Consider the following 25,553-nt stretch of genomic DNA (forward strand, 5'->3'; position numbering starts at 1 on the left):
AAGGGAGGCATTCTAGAAATACTGCAATTTTCCCCAAATGACAAAGATACTCCTATTACTTAGGAGATTCCAAGGGGTTTTAAGAGCTCCATGCCAGGAACACAGGACAAAAAGTAGATAAATTCTTTATTATACCACATATGCCTACCTGTTTCTGGTGCCTTTAAATAGCCACACAAACTACTCCCACCTTGCTTGTTGTCTAGGGTTCAGTGCACTGAACTATCCTATCCCACTGTTCTGTGGTTGATGTCCACCGTATTCATTAAACTTCTTGGGATTCACGGAATACGTAAGTGATGCAATCATCACACCCTTGCCCCTACCTCTCAGGTTTGCCCATGTCTCTATTTCTTCCAGATTACATCTTTATCTCTACTGCCCACAGGTTTTTTTTCCTATTTAATCAATTAAATAATGTCCTTGGATTAACAAATTAATGCCTTGGCAGAACAAGCTACCTACAACTGAACATATTAAATATGATCAGGAACTAAGACTGTGTATATGAACATGATTTTACTACTGCAGGAAATTCTTGCCCAGTAAGATTCTTGCCCAGAAAATCCATTTATTTAAGTATCAGCTATTCAGCTAGTCCCTTCTCAAAACAATAGATTGTTCATCATATTAAATTGCTCCTCCTGTGGACAATATGTAACAGAGAAAATTACTTACTTATCAAATGACTGTTTAAATTTCAAAACTTAATTCATAAACTTTACCTTGCTATGTTCACTAATCCTAAACTATTTTATCATAAGGTTGTTCAGTCCCACTTAGCTCCCTGTCATTAAAAGACCGCCCTAAAACCATAACCCAAATTCTTATAAATATCTGCCCTTGACTTCTCATTTTCTAAGATATTACTAAAATTCTGTGAAGAAGATTGTCTCCTTTACTGGGGAATAGTAAAGTTTGCTTTGCCTGATCAACAGATTATTTCAGTGGTCCTTTCAGGAAGTTGGCCATCCATGACAGCTACTTTTCTTTCTATAAGATTCAGATAAGGGTAGACCTTCCCATCTAACCAGTTTGACCTAGTTTCACAGAAATTATTCTGATATGGGATGCTGATGATTGTCTGGTTACTGCTATTTCTGTAAGTAAAAAACTTTGACTCTCACCCATGAATCTTGTATCTTCTGACAGCTCCATAAAGCTGTGGCAGGCTAACTTCTTACCATGTAAGTAGGGTAAAATCTTAGAATCTTCACCGTTCTTGACAACCTGTTATATTAGAAAATAGAAATAAAGAATTTCTAGATAACAACATGAGAATGATAATATTCTGAGGTGGCTCTTGTATATGAAAGGACAAAATAGAAAATGGAATTGGCAAAATCCATTAAACTTAACTTCTAGTCAGTTGCATATTTGACTTTAAGCAGTCCACAGAATGTCAAAAGTTGGTGACATAATTCAGATTTTTTTAATGAATTTAAAACATTTGTAGATATATAAAAAAGGAACATAAATCATTTTGTTTATCATCATTCAAAATAATAGAGTTTATTTGGCTAGGTAGAGATGTTAGTTTTCTTTTGACTTAATTTTAATTTTTAAATTTCTAGTCAAGCTGTTGGTAAGAAATGTTACCATTCAAGAACATGAGTTGTTTGAGGGCAATAACCCTTTCTTATCATCTTTGTGTACCTTACAACATGCAGCATGTCTTATATAAAAAAGGATGTAAGAAAAAATATATATATATATAAAAAAGTGAAGAATACATGATGAAGAATGGAGAAGCATAAAAATAACGGTAAGCTTATGAATAAATAAGAGAGAAGAAAACCATAAAGAAGGGGAAGATCATGAAAGAGAAGAAAAGAAAAAAAACAAAAGAGAACACTTTTTGTATCACACAACAGTAACATGGCAAGGAATTCTCAAGGCTTAGTCAAGTTTGGCAGAAGCTACAGAGGTTACAGAATTTGTGTTTAGAAAATCAGTGAACAAAAGTGAAGCATGTCACAAAAAGCATATAATGTAGCTTTCTTTTTTCTCATCTATGGATGATTTTCTAAGACAAGGTGTTCCAGGGGCTACCAGACCACAGCCAAAAAGTACTAAAGAGGGTTCACAGGCCACTGCAGAGTCCACAGCTGAGACTGAGGTCTGTATGCCTAATACCAATGCACAGGTAGGCAAGACTGCTCCCAGGTCCTTTGGCATAGGGTACTAGATCCCACAGCTCCCACAAAGGCATTCTTGTACATGGATAGATGTCAGATTGTTTTTGTTGGTGGAGAAGGACATGACAATGGATGATTTTATTCAGCCATGTTGCTGATGTCACTCTTAAGAATATACCATTTCTAATTTGGTAGTATATCTATATTGGATGTTCGTTAAATGTTGAGTGAATAAATTAAGGGTACAGTTCTGGCAATGCATACTCATATATTTAAGACTTCAGAATTCAAGACTTCAGAAATATGACTTTCTTTTTGCACTTCAGCTGGTTTGATTAAGTTTTTATATACTTTAAGTGCTTTAGCATTACCATCTAACAGATTGAATCTAAACCTAGAATGAATAGATAAGAGAGATGTAAACAATCAATCTGGAAATAAAACAAAGGAGAGAATCAACAAACTCACATCTCCTTCCTCTTTTTCTGTAAATGATGTAGGTGAGCAGAAATCAAGACAGTGAAAAGCAGAGTGATTTAATGAATTATGTAGTTCTCTTGTTTTGGCTTAGAATCACAATGTGTTAAATTCAATGAACTATTCATTCTCAATACAGTTGTAAACTCTCAATGTACGCAAAATTAATTGTGTATAATATGGGATTCAGAAATAAAGGCCCCAATCTCTAAGTTCAGTTTGACTAAAAGCTGTACTAGGTGTAATTGTTAAAACACTCACAAAACTTCATCCATTTGTACATATGATGCACATTTTTACCACTGCTCAAAATTTGCCTTGCAAAATTCTTCCAACTTCACACTACAGATGAATAGTAATATCAGTGTACCGGACTTCCCCATTGTTTTAATGTTGTGTAATAAGTCTAGGGCTAAGTCAGAATGAGTCTGAATACTGCTTCAGACTGAGAGAGTAAACCAGACCATAAAGAAACAAACTCACTACAGCAGGGCCAAGGCTCAGCTGACAGTAAAGCAGGCATTCAGAGGCCTAGCAAGGTGTTGAAGACAAATGAGTATTATACTCCTTGTCTGTTTCGCATCCTAGTAATGTACCCATTCACATGTATGGGACCCAGTAGCAGAAAATGTAGGAATACACAGATATTGGCAATGACAATAAGTCAGATAAGCAGCAGTCATTGCCAGATACTTTCATGTTAAGCAGGACCAGCCAGCATCCTATTAGGAGAGGTGGAAAGGATTGGCCTGGGACTGAGACCCAGAAGACCTAACAGTTTCCCAAAGAACAGATTCAAATTAGGTAGGTCCCTCATTGTAGAGTCAAGGGAAATTACTGAATTATCTCCAACAGGATGTTTATATTGAAGATTCTTTAAAAAGGCCAAGGCTCACTTATGTGGGTGAGTCTTCCATTCTAGCAGTGCTACCCAAATCGGACTCTCAGCACCCACTCATTCTCCTAGTTCCTGGGGTGCTGCCTGCTGACAACAAGCAGATAACTGTCTCTCCAGGAACTGCCCTTGGCCAAAGGAAGCCACTGAGCCCTACATTATGACGCCTCCTCAGGGGCAGCCTGCAACCAATAAATGATGTGGTTGTATAAAGACTCAGTTCTTTTGACTCAATTAGAAATCCTATGAAGAATCACAATTCCAGATCTCCCCATAGGAGAGCTGAGGTTTCTGTTATAAGTGAGTCCCAGTTCAACTTCCCTCTCTCTTAACCCTGCTTCCTCCACATCTCTATATGGTGTTTTTGAAAGCCCTCCTGTGGACTATCAAGTCAAGCATGAGGAAGTTTACCACAGCATAGTCATGTACTTTCCCTTTCTTTGTTCCTTCTAATTAGACAAATCCACAAAGGATTTGAGGCAGCTGCAATGTGACATATAGGAAAATATCAGTAATTAGCCTTACCTTTATACCTTCTTTACAACAATATTCATTTTAACTACTTACAGTTTTACTCTGAAGGAAAAAAGCATAAAAATTCTATTTCATTTTGATCATTCAAAATATTTTTATCGAAAATTGATACAACCTGTGGCAGCTGGACTTAGAATTTTAGCTTAAAAAGTTTCTGTTAGCTCAGTACTATCAACCTAATTCCTAAGTAACTTCTCCATTTTATATTGACATAAACTGTATCTCTTAAGACTTCAAGCTCATTAAACTTTCAAAGTGAATTTGAAAATGTAAAAATTGGATTATCTGAACAAATCAACTATTATTTATGGACAGATGTATTTATAGAAGCAATTGATGATAGATATAACACATTCATTAGAAAAAAATTGGTAAAAGCAACCAAGCAAATTCAGACTCCCAGGTGAAAGGTGAATACTTTATAAAATAATATGATATAGCCATCTGCGGTTTAAAAAAATAAAAAGGATCCTGACAGCACAAAGGACAGCTTGTAAATGAAATAGCACAATTAAAATTATTCTGGAATCTTTAAGCATAACTTCTATTATGATAAAAAAAATGTAATTGAACACAACTTTGAACTAGAAATTTCATAGCTTGTCATTCATCTTCCAAAATAAATTAGTTAATGGCTGTTTATATGGGGAAAGAAATCTATCACTGCAGTTATAGTTCAGGTTTATCATAAAGACTATATAGACATGATAATGTGCATAGTTGAGTAATCATCTAGTGGTTATAGCAATGTAGGTAAAGTATTAGGTTTTTTAAGACTTCACTTAAACCTCATGTCATTCACTAAAAAGCAATTTTACCTAAATTATCTCAACAATTACTTGTTTAATGATTAAATTAAGGTCAATACAACATAGTGCCACAGTATCAATTTAATTTACCTAGTATTAAAGGAAAAAATTGTCAACTAGATGTGTTTGGAAATATGACCAATCATTTTCAGTGATTTTGCTAGCATTTCTGACTCTTTTTGATTAGTCCAGGTATTTTTTTGTCAATAATTATCAATAATTGACCCAAATATGTAGGGAGAGTACTACTTTACTCTTCAGATAATCAGCAAAATATGTGACAAATGTAAGTCAATGTGTATAGTAATGCATCTTGAGTATGTGAAAATAGTGTACATATTTGCCTTTTTATAACTTTTTCTGTTAGAGAGAAATTTTATGTGGTTTATAGCACACAATTGAAGATAAGAGGTATGAGTTCTACATTTTAGCACAGCAGCATAATAGATTTAAACTTATAAATCCCTGCTGGGTGACTTATTTGCTGTGTGTTCTTAAACAAGCTGTTAAACTGTCTTAAAATCTAGTATCTCCTCTATACAGTGGGGAAAAAAAAATAACATCTACCTTGAAGAGTTGTAAAATTGGGACTATGTGTAGAAAATGCCTAGGACAGTACCAAGTACATAGTACATACTCTCTCTATTGATTTCCTTCCCTCTCTTAACCCAATCCTGTTATTAGGGTACCATGAAATGTTAAGTCACTCTTTAAGTTTCAATTTTATTCTCTGCTAAAAGAGATGAACTGCAGCAACAGTTCCTAAACCCAGTATCATAACACTATTATATCATTAGCAATTGGGCAATGTATCACAAGTAGTTCAACCTAATAGTAGTTAAATTATTAAGATCAGATACTTTCATTTTAAAAATGTACAGCTGTTCCAAGGTTGTACTATCACTTCCACTTTATGGTGGAGTAAATGAAGTAGAGTGGAATTGCTCGTAATGCACAGGCTGCTTTACCTCATGAAATATCCTTTATGTACCCATTGTAGTTTGGTGATTGTGAATTATTATAACTGATAAATTATACTTCAATTAATTAAAAATTTATTAGTTATTCTATCGATGTATATGGTTTTAAAAGGAAAAACAAAGCTAGTTGGAATAAAAAAAAAAAGTCTGTAGTTCTCTACACTTTACTTCCCTGCAAAACTCTGGCATTTCTCGGATCAGAGTATGGCGGTGAAAGTGTTCTGCAATATGAACGTGATCATCCTTGACATTTGTGCCGGTGCAGAAAATGTGGGGATCTCTAGATGACCTCAGCTCTGGGTCTTTGCAGCTACAAACCTGTGTGATTCTATATTGTCCCAAATGTTTATACAAGTCAATACGCTTTGGCAAAAGAAAAATGTGGGGGATCTCTAGATTACATCAGCTGAGGGTCTTTTCAGCTACAAAACTTTGTGATTCTATATTGTCCCAAATATTTTTACAGGTCAATAAATACCCTTTGGAAAAAGAAACACTTTCAGGAACTCTTGGGAAAACCTTGTAGTAACTGTAAACATTACAAAGTATTCAGCATAATTTGTGTTTTATTGGAGACATTAAACACAATGAAATTATTTTTTTAGATTAAATAACAAAACCCACTTTAGAAAATGTCTAAAGCATGGTATAACCCTACTTGAGGTGGAATTGGTGGTTCATAAACAAAGAAAATGGTCACCAAGGCATTTGACTTTGTTTTGCAAGACCCCTTATCATCTGCCCACTCACAACTCTTCAATCTTATATTTCTCCTAATATGAAAAGTACTTCTAGTAAACTAAGGCAATACTTAAATTCCATGATCAACCTCCTTGAAATGTCAACTCAAAAATAGAGTAACATATACCTAAAAATATGAGTATTTTATTTTCCTGTAATATTCCCTGTATTAATTTTCGAGGGTTGCATAACAAATATCGCAAACTGCCTTAAAACAACAAAAATTTATTCTCTCATAATTTTGGAAGCTGTAAATCAGAAATCAAGGTGTCAGCTGGTTGTTTCCATCTGGAGGCTCTGAGGGAGGAATGAGTTTCATGCCTCTCTCCTAGCTTCTGGTAGCTCAGAGTCCCTGACATTCTTAGCTTACAGTCACATTAATCTGCCTCCACCTTCACACAGCCATCCCCTTTGTGTGTTTTCCTCTGTGTCTCTATGTCTCAAATCTTCCTCTCCTTTTTACAAGGGCACTGTTGTTGGATTTAGGGCCTACTCTAATCCAGAATAATCTAATCCTGAAATTCTTAATTATATCTGCAAAGAACCTATTTCCAAATAAAGTCATACTCAGAGATACCAGGGGTTAGGACTTGGGCCACTTATATTTAAAGGATGCTATTCATTCACTACAGTCTGCCCTCTGGCCCCCACAAGTTCATGTCAGTCTTACATGCAAAATACATTAACTTCATCCCAGCATCCCCCAAAGTGTTACCCATTATAGCATCATCTCTAAATCTAAAATCTCACCTAAATATCACCAGCTCAAAAAGTCCCAAGTCTCACTTTCTTAATCATCTAAATCAGGTTTAAGTAAGGCTGCCTGTAATGACCCATTCTAGGGCAAAGTTCCTTTCCATCTGTGGATCTTTAAATTAGAAAACGAGTTGTCTGCTCCTAAAATACAATAGTGGGACACACATAAGATAGACATTCCCCTTCCAAAAGGGAGAAAATGGAAAATAAAGCAACCACCAGTCCCAAGAAAGTTTGAAACCCAACAGAAAAAACTGCATTAGATTTCAAGGCTTGAAAAATCCTCTGTAGCTCAAACCTCTGCCCTCTGGACCCATGGACACTGTACTGGTCCCTGCTTCGGGGTCTACAGAGGCACTGTCAGCCCATGTCTCTGCATTTGCAGCACTGCACTTACAGTCATTCTTTCTTTTTCTCTAAGAGTGGTATATATGTGCAGCTGAGTAGCTCTGTCAGCCTGCTTCCTATTTGTAGAACATTGTGAGTCCAACATTCTTTCAGTTTGTCCAAACTTTGAACCATGCAGTCCAAGTTGGTATAAAATTCTAAAAAACCTTATCAGTCTTCTGTGTAATTCATGAGATCCACACAATTAGACAAGAGAGTGTTCAACAGAACCTTCCTGGATAACCCCATCAGTATTCGTGGCTTCTGCTGAAATGGTTGCTTCGATCCATACATTACATAATCTCTTCAGCAAAAGGTTTCCAGCCACATCCTTGGCCCTATCTGCAGAACATGCTTTTCTAATAGTCAGTTTCCTAACTTTAGCATCCTATGCAGTGTGGATACACCAAAAGTATTCCAAATCATCAAGTGCTTATTGCTTTGTGCTTGAGTTCCTTCCTCAATTTAGCTCTTTCCCCTTGAATTGTACTGTGAGCTGTATCTTCCAAATCTAGCTTGGAAATCTCTTTAACTAAATATCCAAGTTCATAGGTAGCCTATAAGTTCTACTTTCCACCTAAGAGTAGATCACAATTCAGTCAAGTTTTCTGCTACTTTATAACCAGAATCATCTTTCCTTCAGTCTCCAACAGCACATTCCTCTTTTCCTTCTGAGATCTCACCAGAAATACCTTTAACAATCACATTTCTATCAATAGTTTCTTCAAAGAAATCTGGACTTTTTCTATAATACTCCTCAAAATTCTTGCAGCCTCTATATTATCTGATCCCAAAGCTACTTCTGCATTTTTTAGGTATTTGTTACAGCAGACTCCACTCTCAGTACACTGTTGGTCCTCTCTGTATTAGTCAAATCTCCACCAAATAAACAGAACAAGTGGGGATATATATATATATTTATCTTCTCCAATGTGGCATCTGGCTAGGCAAGCCTGGGTCTGGGTCTATAGGGAATGCCACGGAGCTGGAAACTGAGGCAGAAGCTGAGGCTGTAGTCAACAGCCAGAATTCATCTCCCTCAGAGAAACTCATTTTGCCCTTAAGGCCTTTCAACTGATTGGATGAGACTACCCACATTATCAAGGATAATCTCTTTTACTTAAAGTCAACTGATTACAGATATTAACTATATCTACAAAATTTCTTCAGAGCAACATCTAGATTAGTGTTTGATTGAAAAACTGGGTAACTATAGCCTAGCCAAGTTAACATATAAACTAACCATCAAAGGTATAGTATAGTATAAGGTCACAGTCAAGTGCTTAAAGTAATAAATTCATTTTTCAGGTTGTGGGATAGAAGCATATATGGAAAAAAAAAGAAACCAATGAGTGCATTCTTCAAAAATGTGGTCTCTCAAGGTATTGTGGATAGTTTTCTATGTAAAGAGTAAGAAAATATAAAAAGAGTAATAAAAGCATATCTCAGGAATAGACTGCTTTCACAAAAAAGAGTTTCTCAAGGCAGACATCTCAAATGAGAATGGGTTTCCAGGTAGTATTTCTGCCAAAGTAGAGAACAGAAAGAAATAAAGGGAAGGAAGGAAGAGAGGGAAGAGTAAAAGAAGAAAAACAGAATTGCCCTAGAATTCACAATTTGGATGAGTAGCTATCAAAAAAAAATATTATTGGGCAAAGAGGCATAATCCAGCAACTAAGTATAGCAAAGTTAACAGATTTATTCTTCACTTGGAGGAAACATCTAAAGAAAATATTACATGTTAAGAGTTTACCATCAAAACCACAATGAGACATAACCTCACACCAGTCAGAATGGCTTATATCATCAAGACAAGAAATAACAAGTGTTGACAAAGATGGGGATAAAAAGGAACCCTTGTACACTACTGGTGAAATTGCAAATTATTGCAGCCACTGTGGAAAGCAGCATAGAGGGCTTTTTTAAAAGCTGAAAATAAAAATACCATTGAGAAAGACAGGTACCATATGACTTCATTTGTATGTGGAATCTAAAAAATGAAACAAATGAACAAATAAATAAAACTGAAATAGACTCATAAACACAGAGAATAGACCAGTGGTTGCCACAGTGGGAGAGGTGTGGAGGTTGGGTGAAATAGATGAAAGGGGAAAAATTAGTGAGACGGTTTGGTATCTTGATCCGTGCTATGGGTACATGAGTGAATACACTAAGATTTTGCATTTTATTTGTTGGGGACCGCCTTTGTCCTCTTACATGTTTGTAGGCAGAATGGGAAAGCACCTTCCCCCAGGTCTGAATGCAGCATGGGAAAGCACAAGCTTGAGAACAGCCGGTGCAGTCCTTGGAAGTTATCTGCCCACAAAAACATGTCTTGTCCTTGAGGACGAGCCAAGACTCCTTACTCTGAAAATAGGGAGACCTTGAGGATGTGTGGAAACACCGCCCCTGCTTCTGGCCTGCCTTCCCCCACTTGGTGATGTGGCAGGAATGGAGAACAAAGAACAACCTGTTTAGGCATTCCATGAAGAACTGAAGGAGCCTTATTGTTCTTGACGTTGCCCAGCTACCGCTGACATCAAAACTGTGCTTGATTGTCTATTGGATAACGCTATTTCCTGGAATAGTGTGCTTCTTTGCTGTATAAATACTCTGGACCCAAATAAAGCTTGGCTGGCAACACGCAGGAGTGTCAGCCCTCCCCTACTCTCTTGTGCTTTTTCTTCGGTCTCCTCAAATCCCTTGGTGAGCCTGTACGATTGTCGCAGGACTGTGACATTTATTATACGTATTTCACTATAAAAAAATTTTAATAAATTTTTTAAAGAGTTTACTGCTTACTACACAAATACCATTACTTTCAGATATCCGAAAAAGAGAACATTTTGGCATATTGCCTGGGATCAATGTAATAAATAAAATTTAAAATAGTTACAAACAAGATGGTAATCCATTACACAGAAACCATAACAACAAGCACTGTACTAGGCACATGCTTTATAAAAACCCAGAAGGCAAGTGCTGTTATTCTATTTTACAGATAAGGAAACCAAGGCTCAGCAATATTAAGTTAATTGCTGCTTAGAAAAGTCAAGTTCAAACATACTCTACTTGGACTCTGCTTGATTCCACAGTCCATCCATTCTTTACTGCTTCCAATGGCCTCTCCTAGGAAGGCTCACCATGTTTCTGGGCATGGACATCCAGTGTGTCCAGAAGGAAAACTCTTTCTGTTGCTCAGTTCAACACCACCACCAAGAGGACCTTGTCACGATCTAGTTGGTATTTTTTTTTTAATAACTCCACAGAAGTATACACACATATGCATGCACATACCCTGTACAAAAAGGTATATACACTAAAAAATGAGTTTTTAATTTCCAACCCAGATATGTCTCACTCTTCATAGATAACAATCAACATTTCCCAAGCCCATATATTATACAGTTTTTAAAGACAAAAAATAGGAACATATTTGCACTTTGTTCTGTACCTCATTCTCCTTTTATTCCTTTTTATCTTTTTTCTAATAAATAGAATATTTTTCCTCAGTATATGAAGATCTACCTCATTCATTTTTTTTTTAGAGGGCATCTCTCATATTTATTGATCAAATGGTTGTTAACAACAATAAAATTCTGTGTGGGGGGTCAATGCTCAATGCACAATCATTAATCCATCTCAAGCCTAGTTCTCGTCAGTCTCCAATCTTCTGAAGCATAACGAACAAGTTCTTACATGGTGAACGAATTCTTACATAGTGAATAAGTTCTTACATGGTGAACAGTACAAGGGCATTCATCACAGAAACTTTCGGTTTTGATCACGCATTATGAACTATAAATAATCAGGTCAAATATGAATATTCGTTTGATTTTTATACTTGATTTATATGTGGATCCCACATTTCTCCCTTTATTATTATTATTATTTTTATTTTTAATAAACTGCTGAAGTGGTAGGTAGATGCAAGATAAAGGTAGAAAACATAGTTTAGTGTTGTAAGAGAGCGATTGTAGATGATCAGGTGTGTGCCTGTAGACTATGTGCTAATCCGAGCTAGACAAGGGCAATAAAACATCCATGGATGCAGAAGCTTTCTCTCAACACAGGGGGGGATGAGGTTCTAAGTTTCACCACTGTTGTTCCCCAATTTTTCACCTGATGGCTCCCCTGCAACAGTGCCTGTCTTAGGTTGTTCCTCCGTTGAGGAATCTTACCTGTTTCTGGCTACAGTCATCTTCTGGGGCCATACAGGGAAATGTAAAGTTGGTAAGTGAGAGAGAAGCCATATTGTTTGAAAAGGTTAGCTTTTTACTTCTTTGCAGATTTATGCCCTGTGGCTTCTATGCCCAGCACTTGTCTCGAGGTATCTTTACCACCTGGAGGAATTATGATACTCGGTAAATTCGATATGAGGCACGAACTCTATTTAAGGGTTGTAATTAGGAAGGAAGAAGAAAAGCTATAGAGGTAACATATGGAAGAAAACATGGGAGGATTGATTATTTCTTTGACATATCTTCTTGTAGAGTACCTTAAGTATATATAGGTTTTAAACTACTAACTAACTTGCGCACACATATTAACATAATAGGAATACGGTGACATAAACAAAGCAAATCTATAATTACTAGCCATCTCCAGTGAAGCCAAGAAAACCATTTAGGCACCCTAGGCATTTGTGAAAATTAGTCTATGATATGATGGATATTGTCCAACTGTACTTGAACAGTCTGAGAGAAATCAGACAAATTAAAGCAACCCATTTCTGGGATCTGTTCACATCCCATATGTTCTTTTAACTGTAGATAGTCTATAGTCGTAAGATTTTGGAGCGCTACAACTTGCACCCCTCCAAACTCCTGATTGAGTTCCAACAGCACAGATCTGGTCAAATTCGTTGTCTCACTGTATGCACATGCCAGCCTAGACATCTCCCTCCTCATTCCAATGGCAAGTCCAGGAAACGGTGGGGTGGAAGCAGCCACAACCACAGCATCGCCTGGATCATATGGAGTCTTTTTGATGATTATCCCCGGCACGAGTCCTCCAGAGAGTGCTGATGCCGGAAGCTCTTCCTCATGTCATCGTATCTAAGTTCATTTTCTGGGTAGCCAAGCTAGGCCTTGATCTTCTGCATAGAAACAAACAGACCCTTTGCCCACACTTTGACATGCCCTCTATACCACTGTGCAGAACTCATTGGAGGTCAGCACACAGGAACAACTTTTCTTTTTTTATTTTTATTAAGAGAAAGGAATATTATCAGAAAAGAGTACCTCCATAGCTGATCATCTGACACCCTTTAAGTGATCAACTTTAAGGATATTTAAAGCATGGGTTAATCTTTGATTTACCAATTGTTTTATCCTATCAAGGAGTAATCCCCCTTTTCTTTTTTAATCTTTCATCTATGCTTACATGAAGAATACTATGCTCTCCCCTATATCAGGTCCCCCCTAAAAACGACATTACGGCCACTGTCCATCAGCATAGCAAAATATAGAATCACTACTTGTCCTCTCTGTGTTGTACAGCCCTCCCTCCCCTTTCTCCCTCCCCCCAATGCATGCTAACCTTAATACCCCCCTTCTTCTTCCCCCCTTATCCCCCCCTGCCCACCCATCCTCCCCAGTTCCTTTCCCTTTGCTACCTCTTAGTCCATTTTTGGGTTCTGTAATTCCGCTGCTGTTTTGTTCCTTCAGTTTTTCCTTTGTTCTTATCTTATACTCCTCAGATGAGTGAAATCATTTGGTATTTCTCTTTCTCCGTTTGGCTTATTTCACTGAGCATAATACTCTCCAGCTCCATCCATGTTGCTGCAAATGGTAGGATTTTTCCTCTTCTTATGGCTGAGTAGTATTCCATTGTGTATATGTACCACATCTTCTTTATCCATTCATCAACCGATGGACATTTAGGTTGCTTCCAATTTTTGGCTATTGTACATAGTGCTGTGATAAACATAGGGTGCATCTGTATTTCTCAAACTTGATTGCTGCATTCTTAGGGTAAATTCCTAGGAGTGGAATTCCTGGGTCAAATGGTAGGTCTGTTTTGAGCATTTTGATGAACCTCCATACTGCTTTCCACAATGGTTGAACTAATTTACATTCCCACTGGCAGTGTAAGAGGGTTCCCTTTTCTCCACAGCCTCACCAACATTTGTTGTTGTTTGTCTTTTGGATGGCAGCCATCCTTACTGGTGTGAGGTGATACCTCATTGTAGTTTTAATTTGAATTTCTCTGATAATTAGCGACATGGAGCATCTTTTCATGTGTCTGTTGGCCATCTGTATTTCTTTTTTAGAGAACTGTCTGTTCAGTTCCTCTGCCCATTTTTTAATTGGGCTATTTGTTTTTTGTTTGTTGAGGCATGTGAGCTCTTTATATATTCAGGACTTCAAACCTTTATCAGATCTGTCATTTTCAAATATATTCTCCCACACTGTAGGGTTCCTTTTTGTTTTATTGATGGTGTCTTTTGCTGTACAGAAGCTTTTCAGCTTAATGTAGTCCCACGTGCTCATTTTTGCTGTTCTTTTCTTTGCCTGGGGAGATATGTTCAAGAAGAGGTCACTCATGCTTATGTCTAAGAGATTTTTGCCTTTTTTTTTTTGCCTTGTTTTTTTACAAAAGTTTAATGATTTCATGACTTACATCCAGGTCTTTGATCCATTTTTGGTTTACCTTTGTATATGGGGTTAGACAATGGTCCAGTTTCATTCTCCTACATGTAGCTGTCCAGTTTTGCCAGCACCATCTGTTGAAGAGACTGTCATTTTGCCATTGTATGTCCATGGCTCCTTTATCAAATATTAATTGACCATATATGTTTGGGTTAATGTCTGGAGTCTCTAATCTGTTCCACTGGTCTGTGGCTCTGTTCTTGTGCCAATACCAAATTGTCTTGATTACTATGGCTTTGTAGTAGAGCTTCAAGTTGGGGAGTGAGATCCCCCCTACTTTATTCTTCTTTCTCAGGATTGCTTTGGCTATACGGGGTCTTTGGTGTTTCCATATGAATTTTTGAATTATTTGTTCAAACTCATTGAAGAATGTTGCTGGTAATTTGATAGGGATTGCATCAAATCTGTATATTGCTTTAGGCAGGATGGCTATTTTGACTTTATTAATTCTTCCTAGCCATGAGCAGGGGATGAGGTTCCATTTGTTAGTGTCCCCTTTAATTTCTCTTAAGAGTGACTTGTAGTTTTCAGAGTATAAGTCTTTCACTTCTTTGGTTAGGTTTATTCCTAGGTATTTTATTCTTTTTGATGCAATTGTGAATGGAATTGTTTTCCTGATTTCTCTTTCTATTGGTTCATTGTTAGTGTATAGGAAAGCTACAGATTTCTGTGTGTTAATTTTGTATCCTGCAACTTTGCTGTATTCTGATATCAGTTCTAGTAGTTTTGGAGTGGAGTGTTTAGGGTTTCTTATGTACAGTATCATATCATCTGCAAATAGTGACAGTTTAACTTCTTCTTTACCAATCTGGATTCCTAGTATTTCTTTGTTTTGTCTGATTGCCATGTCTAGGACCGCCAGTACTATGTTAAATAACAGTGGGGAGAGTGGGCATCCCTGTCTGGTTCCTGATCTCAGAAGAAATGCTTTCAGCTTCTCACTGTTCAATATAATGTTGGCTGTGGGTTTATCATATATGGCCATTATTATGTTGAGGTACTTGCCCTCTATTCCCACTTTGCTGAGAGTTTTTATCATGAATGGATGTTGAATATTGTCAAATGCTTTTTCAGCATCTATGGAGATGATCATGTGGTTTTTGTCTTTCTTTTTGTTGATGTGGTGGATGATGTTGATGGATTTTCGAATGTTGTACCATCCTTGCATCCCTGGGATGAATCCCACTTGGTCATGGTGTATGATCCTTTTGATATACTGTTGAATTCTGTTTGCTAATATTTTATTGAGTATTTTTGCATCTACATTCATCAGGGATATTGGTCTGTAATTTTCTTTTTTGGTGGGGTCTTTTCCTGGTTTTGGTATTACGGTGATGTTGGCTTCGTAGAATGAGTTTGGGAGTATTCCCTCCTCTTCTATTTTTTGGAACACTTTAAGGAGAATGGGTATTATGTCTTCTCTGTGTGTCTGATAAAATTCCAAGGTAAAACCCCGGGGTTTTGTTCTTGGGTAGTTTTTTGATTACCGTTTCAATTTCTTTGCTCATAATTGGTATGTTTAACTTTTGTGTTTCTTCCTTGGTCAGTCTTGGGAGGTTGTATTTTTCTAGGAAGTTGTCCATTTCTTCTAGGTTTTCCAGCTTGTTGGCATATAGGTTTTCATAGTAGTCTTTAATAATTCTTTGTATTTCTGTGGGGTCTGTCGTGATTTTTCCATTCTCATTTCTGATTATGTTGATTTGTGTTGATTCTCTTTTTCTCTTAATAAGTTTGGCTGGAGGCTTATCTATTTTGTTTATTTTCTCAAAGAACCAGCTCTTGGTTTCATTGATTTTTGCTATTGTTTTATTCTTCTCAATTTTGTTTATTTCTTCTCTGATCTTTATTATGTCCCTCCTTCTGCTGACTTTAGGCCTCATTTGTTCTTCTTTTTCCAGTTTCGATAATTGTGATGTTAGACTATTCATTTGGGATTGTTCTTCCTTCTTCAGGTGTGCCTGGATCGCTATATACTTTCCTCTTAAGACTGCTTTCACTGCATCCCACAGAAGTTGGGGCTTTGTGTTGTTGTTGTCATTTGTTTCTATATATTCCTTGATCTCTGTTTTGATTTGTTCATTGATCCATTGATTATTTAGAAGCATCTTGTTAAGCCTCCATGTGTTTGTGAGCCTTTTTGTTTTCTTTGTAGAATTTATTTCTACTTTTATACCTTTGTGGTCTGAAAAATTGGTTGGTAGAATTTCAATATTTTGGAATTTACTAAGGCTCTTTTTGTGAGCTAGTATGTGGTCTATTCTGGAGAATGTTCCATGTGCACTTGAGAAGAATGTATATCCTGTTGCTTTTGGATGTAGAGTTCTGTAGATGTCTGTTAGGTCCATCTGTTCTAGTGTGTTGTTCAATTCCTGTGTGCCCTTACTTATTTTCTGCCCAGTGGATCTATCCTTTGGGGTGAGTGGTGTGTTGAAGTCTCCTAAGATGAATGCATTGCAGTCTATTTCCCTCTTTAGTTCTGTTAGTATTTGTTTCACAAATGCTGGTGCTCCTGTGTTGGGTGCATATATATTTAGAATGGTTATATCCTCTTGTTGGACTGAGCCCTTTATCATTATGTAGTGTCCTTCTTTATCTCTTGTTACTTTCTTTGTTTTGAAGTCTATTTTGTCTGATATTAGTACTGCAACCCCTGCTTTCTTCTCACTGTTGTTTGTCTGAAATATGTTTTTCCATCCTTTTAGTCTGTGCTTGTCTTTGGGTTTGAGGTGAGTTTCTTGTAAGCAGCATATAGATGGGTCTTGCTTTTTAATCATTCTATTACTCTGTGTCTTTTGATTGGTGCATGAAGTCCATTTACATTTAGGGTGACTATTGAGAGATATGTACTTATTGCCATTGCAGGCTTTCGATTCGTGGTTACCAAAGGTTCAAGGTTAGCTTCCTTAGTATCTTACTGCCTAACTTAGATCGCTTATTGAGCTGTTATATACACTGTCTGGAGATTCTTTTCTTCTCTCCCTTCTTATTCCTCCTCCTCCATTCTTCATATGTTGTATGTTTTGTTCTGTGCTCTTTTTAGGAGTGCTCCCATCTAGTGCAGTTCCTGTAAGATGCCCTGTAGAGGTGGTTTGTGGGAAGCAAATTCCCTCAGCTTTTGCATGTCTGGGAATTATTTAATCCCACCATCATATTTAAATGATAGTCCGGCTGGATACAGTATCCTTGTTTCATTGCATTAAATATATCATGCCATTCTCATCTGGCCTGTAGGGTTTCTGTCGAGAAGTCTGATGTTAGACTGATGAGTTTTCCTTTATAGGTCACCTTTTTCTCTCTAGCTGCCTTTAAAATTCTTTCCTTTTCCTTGATCCTTGCCATTTTAATTATTATGTGTCTTGGTGTTGTCCTCCTTGGATCCTTTCTGTTGGGAGTTCTGTGTATTTCCGTGGTCTGTTCAATTATTTCCTCCCCCAGTTTGGGGAAGTTTTCAGCATTTATTTCTTCAAAGAGACTTTCTATCCCTTTTCCTCTTTCTTCTTATTCTGGTACCCCTATAATACGAATATTATTCCTTTTGGATTGGTCACATAGTTCTCTTAGTGTTGTTTCATTCCTGGAGATCCTTTTATCTCTCTCTATGTCAGCTTCTATACGTTCCTGTTCTCTGGTTTCTATTCCTTCAATGGCCTCTTGCATCTTTTCCATTCTGCTTATAAATCCTTCCAGGGATTGTTTCACTTCTGTGATCTCCTTCCTGACATCTGTGATCTCCCTCCGGACTTCATCCCATTGCTCTTGCATTTTTCTCTGCATCTCTCTCAGCATGTTCATGGTTTTTATTTTGAATTCTTTTTCAGGAGGACTGGTTAGGTCTGTCTCCTTCTCAGGTGTTGTCTCTGTGATCTTTGTCTGCCTGTAGTTTTGCCTTTTCATGGTGATAGAGATAGTTGCAGAGCTGGTACGAGTGACAGCTGGAAGAGCTTTCCTTCTTGTTGGTTTGTGGCCTTCCTCTCCTGGGACAATAGCGACCTCTAGTGGCCTATGCTTGGCAGCTGTGTGCAGACCGGGCTTCTGCTACCTGCCTGGTTGCTGTGGAGTTTATATCCGCTGTTGCTGTGGGCATGGCCTGGCTGGGGCTGCTCCTTCAAAATGGTGGAGCCCCGTTGGAGTGGGAGAAGCCCCGAGGCTATTTATCTCCATAATGGGCCTCTTGCTCCCTGTTGCCCAGGGGTCTAGAGTGCCCAGAGATCCCCAGATTCCCTGCCTCTGGGCTAAGTGTCCTGTCCTGCCCTTTTAAGACTTCCAAAAAGAACTCTCCAAACCAAAACAACAGCAACAACGAAAGAGAAAAAAAAAAAAAAAAAAGGAAAAGAACGTGCGATTTTCTTTGTCCTCAGGTGCCAGTCTCAGATGCCTGCTCACTGGTCTTGCTGCCCTGTTTCCCTAGTATTGGGGTCCCTGTCCCTTTAAGACTTCCAAAAAGCACTCGCCAAAAAAAAAGGGAAAAACGTGCGATTTTCTTTGTCCTCAGGCACCGGTCTCAGGCACCCGCTCACTGGTCTTTCTGCCCTGTTTCCCTAGTATTGGGGTCCTTGTCCCTTTAAGGCTTCCAAAAAGCACTCGCCAAAAAAAATGGGAAACACGCATGATTTTCTTTGTCCTCAGGCGCCGGTCTCAGGCACCCGCTCACCGGTCTTGCTGCCCTATTTCCCTAGTATTGGGGTCCCTGTCCCTTTAAGGCTTCCAAAAAGCACTCACCAAAAAAAAAAGAGACAAAAGTGTGATTTTCTTTGTCCTCAGGCACCGGTCTCAGGCACCTGCTCACCGGTCTTACTGCCCTGTTTCCCTGGTATTGGGGTCCCTGTCCCTTTAAGGCTTCCAAAAAGCACTCGCTAAAAAAAAAAAAAAAACCGCTCCGGTTTCTTTCCACCCGCCAGGAGCCGGGGGGAGGGGCTCTCAGGTCCCGCCGGGCCGGTGCTTGTATCTTACCCCCTTTGCGAGGCGCTGGGTTCTCGCAGGTGTGTATGTGATTTGGATGTTGTCCTGTGTCCTCTGGTCTCTATTTTAGGAAGAGTTGTCTTTGTTATATTTTCATAATTCTATGTGGTTTTGGGAGGAGAGTTCCACTGCTCTACTCATGCTGCCATCCTGGCTCCGCCCCCCTACCTCATTCATTTTAATGAGCAGTTTAGCTTAGTAGTTTAACTCATGTCTAAATATTAATAAGTTTAACCAGTTCTGTCAATGGGCTTTTCGCTCTCTGGTAGTCAATCAAAGCTGAATGTAATTTTTTCACACGTGTGAGTTTCGGTTTCCTTTGCTCTGATTCTTCTCCTACATGAGACTGCTCATACCTGAGTGTTACACAGACCTCAATGTTTGCTACCATTACTGTGCAGATCAGCAAGTAGTTCACAAAAGAAAAAAAATCTCTATAAGGAGTCCTGCTTGTGTTTTTCTACAGAGTTTCAAGAACAAAATGCATAAGCGGTGTCCTGTGATTTAGACATTTCTCTAATTGAAAACAGACTCTTTACAGGTTAACTTCCAACCCAATCATCTGCACACTGCTATAACAAAGACCAATGCAAAGAGATTGAAAAATGCTTACCAAAATTAAAGGAAAGCAGTCACTTTTCATTATTCTTTTTAAAATTTAATTTAGCTCCATTTGGAAGCCCCTACAAGCCTGAAGATTCACACATTATTTTCATAATGATTCTCCAGCTATTACACACATTTTCACTTGGCAGGCAGAGACCTAATTTTCATTTTATTGAATGAATACTCAACAATATCTCTCTTTTTTATTATAGTTTTGGACCATTAACTACCTAATCAGATATCACCAGAACCCACCCTGTGGTAACAATGGAACACAATTTATCATTATTGTAACACTATTGTGTAATCTTTGCAAATACCTTTCATTTGGCTTTATTTATAACAGACAGGGGCTGTATCATTTCAAAAACAACTACTCAAACTTCTTCAATAAAAAGTTAATTCAATGGAAGAGAACTGGTAAAATACTCAGTAAGTTTTTGTTAAAAGTTGTAGAAGAAAGAATTAAAAGTGTACTATTGTTTGGGCTAGGGTAGCCTAAATAACCCTGGATAACCATGACTTTTCATGTTTCAGTAACTGTTGCTGTAGGGCAGAGCAGCACCTTATAAATTGCTGTCCCACAGAACACTGTTCACAGAATGTTAATAGTAATAAGAATAAAAAAAGGTGGGGGGAAGAGCATTTAGTGAGTAAATGTACATTGTGAAATTCCAAAAAGGTACACAGGATGATTCTCTTCACTCTTTTTCCCTCAGCCCACTAGTTAGTACTTTCTGGTATTCCCCAAACAAACAATATTTAACCTTAATTATGAATAGTTATGGAACAACAATGTTTTTTAAAAAAAACTTGTAGAATAATGTAACCTAGAACAAAGTATCCCCAACATTAAGAGGAATACTTTTTTTATTATACCAACCTTAATGGATGTAACAAATGTTTTTAAACATAAATTTTTTGAAAAAAAATCACGTTTGACATGCTAATTTTCAAAATCTGTTTCCTGCCTACCTTTCCAAAACTTTTCCTTCCTACATTCCCAAGTCCATAAATTTATTTTTCCAGCTTTAAGCAAGAGGTACTTTTGTCAGGAAATCCAGTCGAGGGAGGCCTCCCTGAGTGCTAGGTGAAGTTTCAAGGGGAGGGTCCTTGACTCTGAGGAGGAAAGAATTCATGAGCAGATGAAGCAGGCGCAGGCAAAGAGTAGTTTAATGGGGCAAAAGTACACACTCAAGGAGGGAGTGTGCGCATGCCTGAGAGGTGAGCAAGGAGTAGTTAGGTAAAACAAAGAACATGTAAAGGAGGGAATGCAGGCCTGCTCCAGAGATGGGGTTCAGGGTGGGGATCAAGTTGGGTGGTCTTACAGCTGGTGTTTGAGCAGAGGGTGGAATATTCATCAGGGTGGGCGGGGTTTTCTCAGAATAGGGAGGGGATTTCTAGGAAATAAGGGGACACCCTATTTTTGTCACTAGATGATCTGCCTCAGAATTGTCATGGCATCACAGGATGTGATTTTCTGGCATGCTAATAAGCATATAATGTATTTTGATGTGAACTCATGGTCAACTTCTCTTCCATGTTGAAACCAGCTAATTTTAGCTGGTCTATTATCCATATTCTCACTCCCCATATCCTGAGAGAGCAGTGTACATGGAATGTTTAGAATGTAAACAAGCATCTAACTGAATGTAAACACCAGCCAAAGGTAAACAAAGGCTGAAGTTCCCCTTTCCCCTCCCTGCTCACATCTACCTACTGTAATAGTTGGCTCTCTGGTTAAGCACTGAGTTCTCAACTGTTACCCAACCTCTCTTCTAAGTTCTTAAGCTCTCTGGCAAGCCACCACTTCATTGCACTGATCACATAGCTCTGTAATTAGGCATTTATTTTTCTGCCTGTTTTCATAGATCTAGAGAACCTGAAACAGACAAATTCTTAGCATCAGGATTAGTATTAGTATCAGTATTAGTATTAGTAATTAGAGTCACAGCATTCTAAATAAGCACCAGGAACTCTGAAGCATTCAATAAATGTTTGTTAATAAATAAGTGAGCAAAAGTGTTGAGAGCCTCAATGTTATTAATATTCTGTCAGTGACTTAAAAGGGGGCTATTAAGCAGGCCAGTAGACGATTTTTAAATTCATTTTTGTTGTTAAGCTAAATTTTAATACCTTTAGTCAAAGCATGCACTCCTCTTTCCAGAGTTGCAACTCTATGTTCTCTTATGTGACAGCTTCCCACATTATTATTACCTACCTGACCCTCACAGTAACTGAGTGTGCTGCTCTGGACCACATATCACATGAAAAATTATATTCATTATGCTTACAAATATAAAATAAGTTGTACATACAGATTGAAATAAGATGAATATTAATAGAAATAAAAGATTTTTACACTTAGGTGGGAAAAGAAACGAGAAAAATATGTTATAAATAGTATAACATGATAGATATTAAAAGCAATTCTCTAATATGATAGCTATGTAGTAGCCATTGGAGTGTATAATCATCCCACATCCAGAATACCCATGTAGACCACAACCAGAGACTGACATGGAAAATGTTGACAGGGTTCCCAGGATGGCCACCATAATCAGTAGAGATTAGAAAAGAAAGCCTGATCATGGAGATTATCCCCAAGATTGACTAGAGAATCACATATTTCTACAAATGGAAAAGGATGAGGTGAAGCAGTGTCACTATTCACTTTAGTCAGCTGGCCAGAGTTCTGGAAACTGGTGGAGAGGAAAATTTTTTAAAGGAACACAAACAAATTTTGTTTTAAAAAAAGTTGTAAATAGACAAATTCTGCTAAAGGAAGAACAAAGAAAGGGAACTTAGAGGCAACATTCTGAGGAGGATACCTCTCTTCTCTGATTAAATAAGCAATCAGATTCTTAGAGCAAGGATAAATGTTGCAGAGGCATTCAGATAGTCATCAGCCCAATTTAGAGAACAAATTCAACTAAGTAAACTGTGTGTATTAGAATTCTCCAGAGAAACAATACCGTAGGATATATAGCATATATAGAAATATACGTAAGAAAAGATTTATTATAGAATTTGACTCACATAGTTATGGAAGCCCAGGAGTCCCATGATCTTTCTTCTGCAAGCTGTAGAAGATAGAAAGTCAGTGGTATAATTCAGTCTGAGGCCAAGGGCCAAGAGAGGTGGGAGAGGGGAGAGCAGGAGGAGAGACGCTGGTGTTAAGTCCCACAGTGAGACAGCCTGAGAACCAGAAGCTCCAGTGTCAGAAGAGAAAGAATTTGCATTTCCTCCTCCTTCCTGCCCTCAACAGATTAAGCCCACTACTGATTTAAATGCTAATCTCTTCCAGAAACACCCTCACAGACACACCAAGAAATAATATTTTACCAGTTTTTTGGACATTCCTTAGCCAGTCAATTTGACACATAAAATTAACCACCAGAGCATATCTCCTCTGTGCTAGGTACAGTTGGTGCTAAGGAAGATAACTACATATAACAAAAGCTATAGTCCCTATACAGTCACATGATCTTATGCAGTGGCTTCAGCCTTTTCTTTCTTACAGCATATAATTTCCATGTAAAACAACTATTCCATCAGTAATTTATATTCCCTATAGTCAATGATGTCTGTGAACAGTCCTCTAAAGATACATATCAGAATATTTGAAAAATGATGTCATATGGAGTATTTTGAAGTCTCCACTTTGAAATTCTGATATATGCCCCCTGCCAAGGATTCTTCAGCTGAGAATAGTAGATTTAGTGGGCTTGGAGATTGGAAAATAGAGAAAGAAGCAGAGTCTACCATATAAACTTGTATACTAGATTTATTAATTCTGAAGTCATGGCATAAGTCAAATGTGTATACTACAAAGTCACCCATAAAAATCCCTAAATTCTCTGTAAAATATAGCATATTGGTTTTAAGATACTTTATTCCATAACTTGTATATAAGAATGTACCATATATTCAATAATGTAAGCCATCTATTTCCTTTTAGAGATCTTATTCAGAAATTATAGCATGTTTTCCAACTAGAAAAACTTTAGCAAATCTATGAAAATATTAAACTGATAGCTCTTCCTATAGCTCTTCCTATTTCTTAGAATCATTTTCATTTTATAGAGACAATTTTTATCTCTTTCTAAATCCTATACTACTTGGGAAGCCATCATTATCCACCTGCCCAGCTGTATAAATGCTACATTTCTCTTCTTTGCCAGAGATGGAAAAGAGAAAAATCCCTTAATATAATTCACAACTCTCTTTCCATAGTCATGTATAGTCTGTTTGAGATTCAAGCATGCTCACAGCATGAAGTCCACACTTTCACCTCACCTTTTCAACTATTCCTCTCACAGGCAAGTAGATGTTGTGAATTTATACAACTTAAATGCCCATCTGATGCTATTTGACTATAATTACAAGATGAATTATATGAATTTTGCCTACAGAAAAAGCATGTAGAATGTACTACCAATACACTTAGGAAAAAAAGCCACTCACTGTGGAGAGCAAGGATGGGAAGAGGTTGCAAAAAAGCACCACCAAGGAGGAGATTCTAAAGATGGCAGCATGAGGAGGGTGGCAGAAATCTCCTCCCAAAACCATATATATTTTAAAAATACAGCAAATACAACTACTCTTGAAAGAGTGATGAGAAGATACAATACACCAACCAGGCTGCATACTGTACAATACATCTTCAAGAACTCAACATCTCACAGAAAAAGGTAAGATACAAATCTGTGACCTGGTGGGCCCTGAGAACTCCCCCCACCCCAGCTCACTGGCAGGAAGAAAAGAATCACAGTGGGGAAAGAGTAGAAGCACAGGACTGCTAAATAACCAGCCCTAGTAATCTGCACCAGGAGCACAGACACACGTTGCATGGTGTACTGGATATTAGAGGAATGGAAAAGCAAAATCTGAGACTAAGATTGCAAACAGGTTCCCACAGCCGGCTGCCCTGGAACAAAAGAAAAGCAGGTGCTGTAAAAGTCTTCAAGGGACAAGGGTTTAACAGGTGCACAAAATCTTCTTGGCACACTCAGCCCAGCAGGATGGGAACTTTTAGGAACTTCAGGCACCCTAACCACCTGGGTGATGACACAGCTCCAAAGCCCCTCATGGTGATAAGCAGCCTGCCATTCACTCCCACCTGCCAGCACTGCAAGCAAACCGTCTGACCCACCATTGCTGCAGAACAGCTGAGAAGCATATATGCCCACAGCAACCACACATCTCCCTGCATGTGGCTAACCAGCCCAGACCCAGCAGATGCCTCCTGCCCGCAATTGATGGGCACATACAGCAGAGATTGGCTCAAGGTTTGGAAGGCAGAAAGGGGCTTTTTTCTTGCAGCAAACATGTGCTGCTTGCCTGCAACCCCCGCCAATGCCATAGGCCACCCCAAGGGCCTCCTCATCCACAGCAGCTCAGGGGATTAGCCCAGAGGTTGCCCCCTGCACCCATTGACCAGCACAGACAGAGGAAACCAATGCAGAGTCAGGGAAGCACAAAGGGGCTTGTTCTCATGGAAAACACACACTGCTTGCCTGCAACCCCACCAATGCCCTAGGCCATCCCAAGGGCCATCCCACCCACAGAAGCTCAGGGGATTAATCCAGAGGCTACTACCTGTGTGCAGTTTCCCA

General features: G+C 38.2%; 1 long non-coding RNA gene across 1 annotated transcript in view; it reads right to left on the minus strand.

Annotated features, from left to right (window-relative positions):
* Positions 1–731: 731 nt before the first annotated feature.
* The window catches only part of LOC140848185 (uncharacterized), a 31,520-nt gene continuing 6,698 nt past the window's right edge, over positions 732–25,553 (minus strand). The window contains exons 2-3 of the long non-coding RNA XR_012128737.1: positions 22,975–23,018; positions 732–1,230 (exon numbers count right to left, since the gene is read on the minus strand). This is a non-coding gene — a long non-coding RNA (uncharacterized lncRNA). The remainder of the gene's footprint in view (positions 1,231–22,974; positions 23,019–25,553) is intronic.

The sequence above is a fragment of the Manis javanica genome, chromosome 3 (assembly GCF_040802235.1).
Source record: "Manis javanica isolate MJ-LG chromosome 3, MJ_LKY, whole genome shotgun sequence".
NCBI lineage: Eukaryota > Metazoa > Chordata > Mammalia > Pholidota > Manidae > Manis > Manis javanica.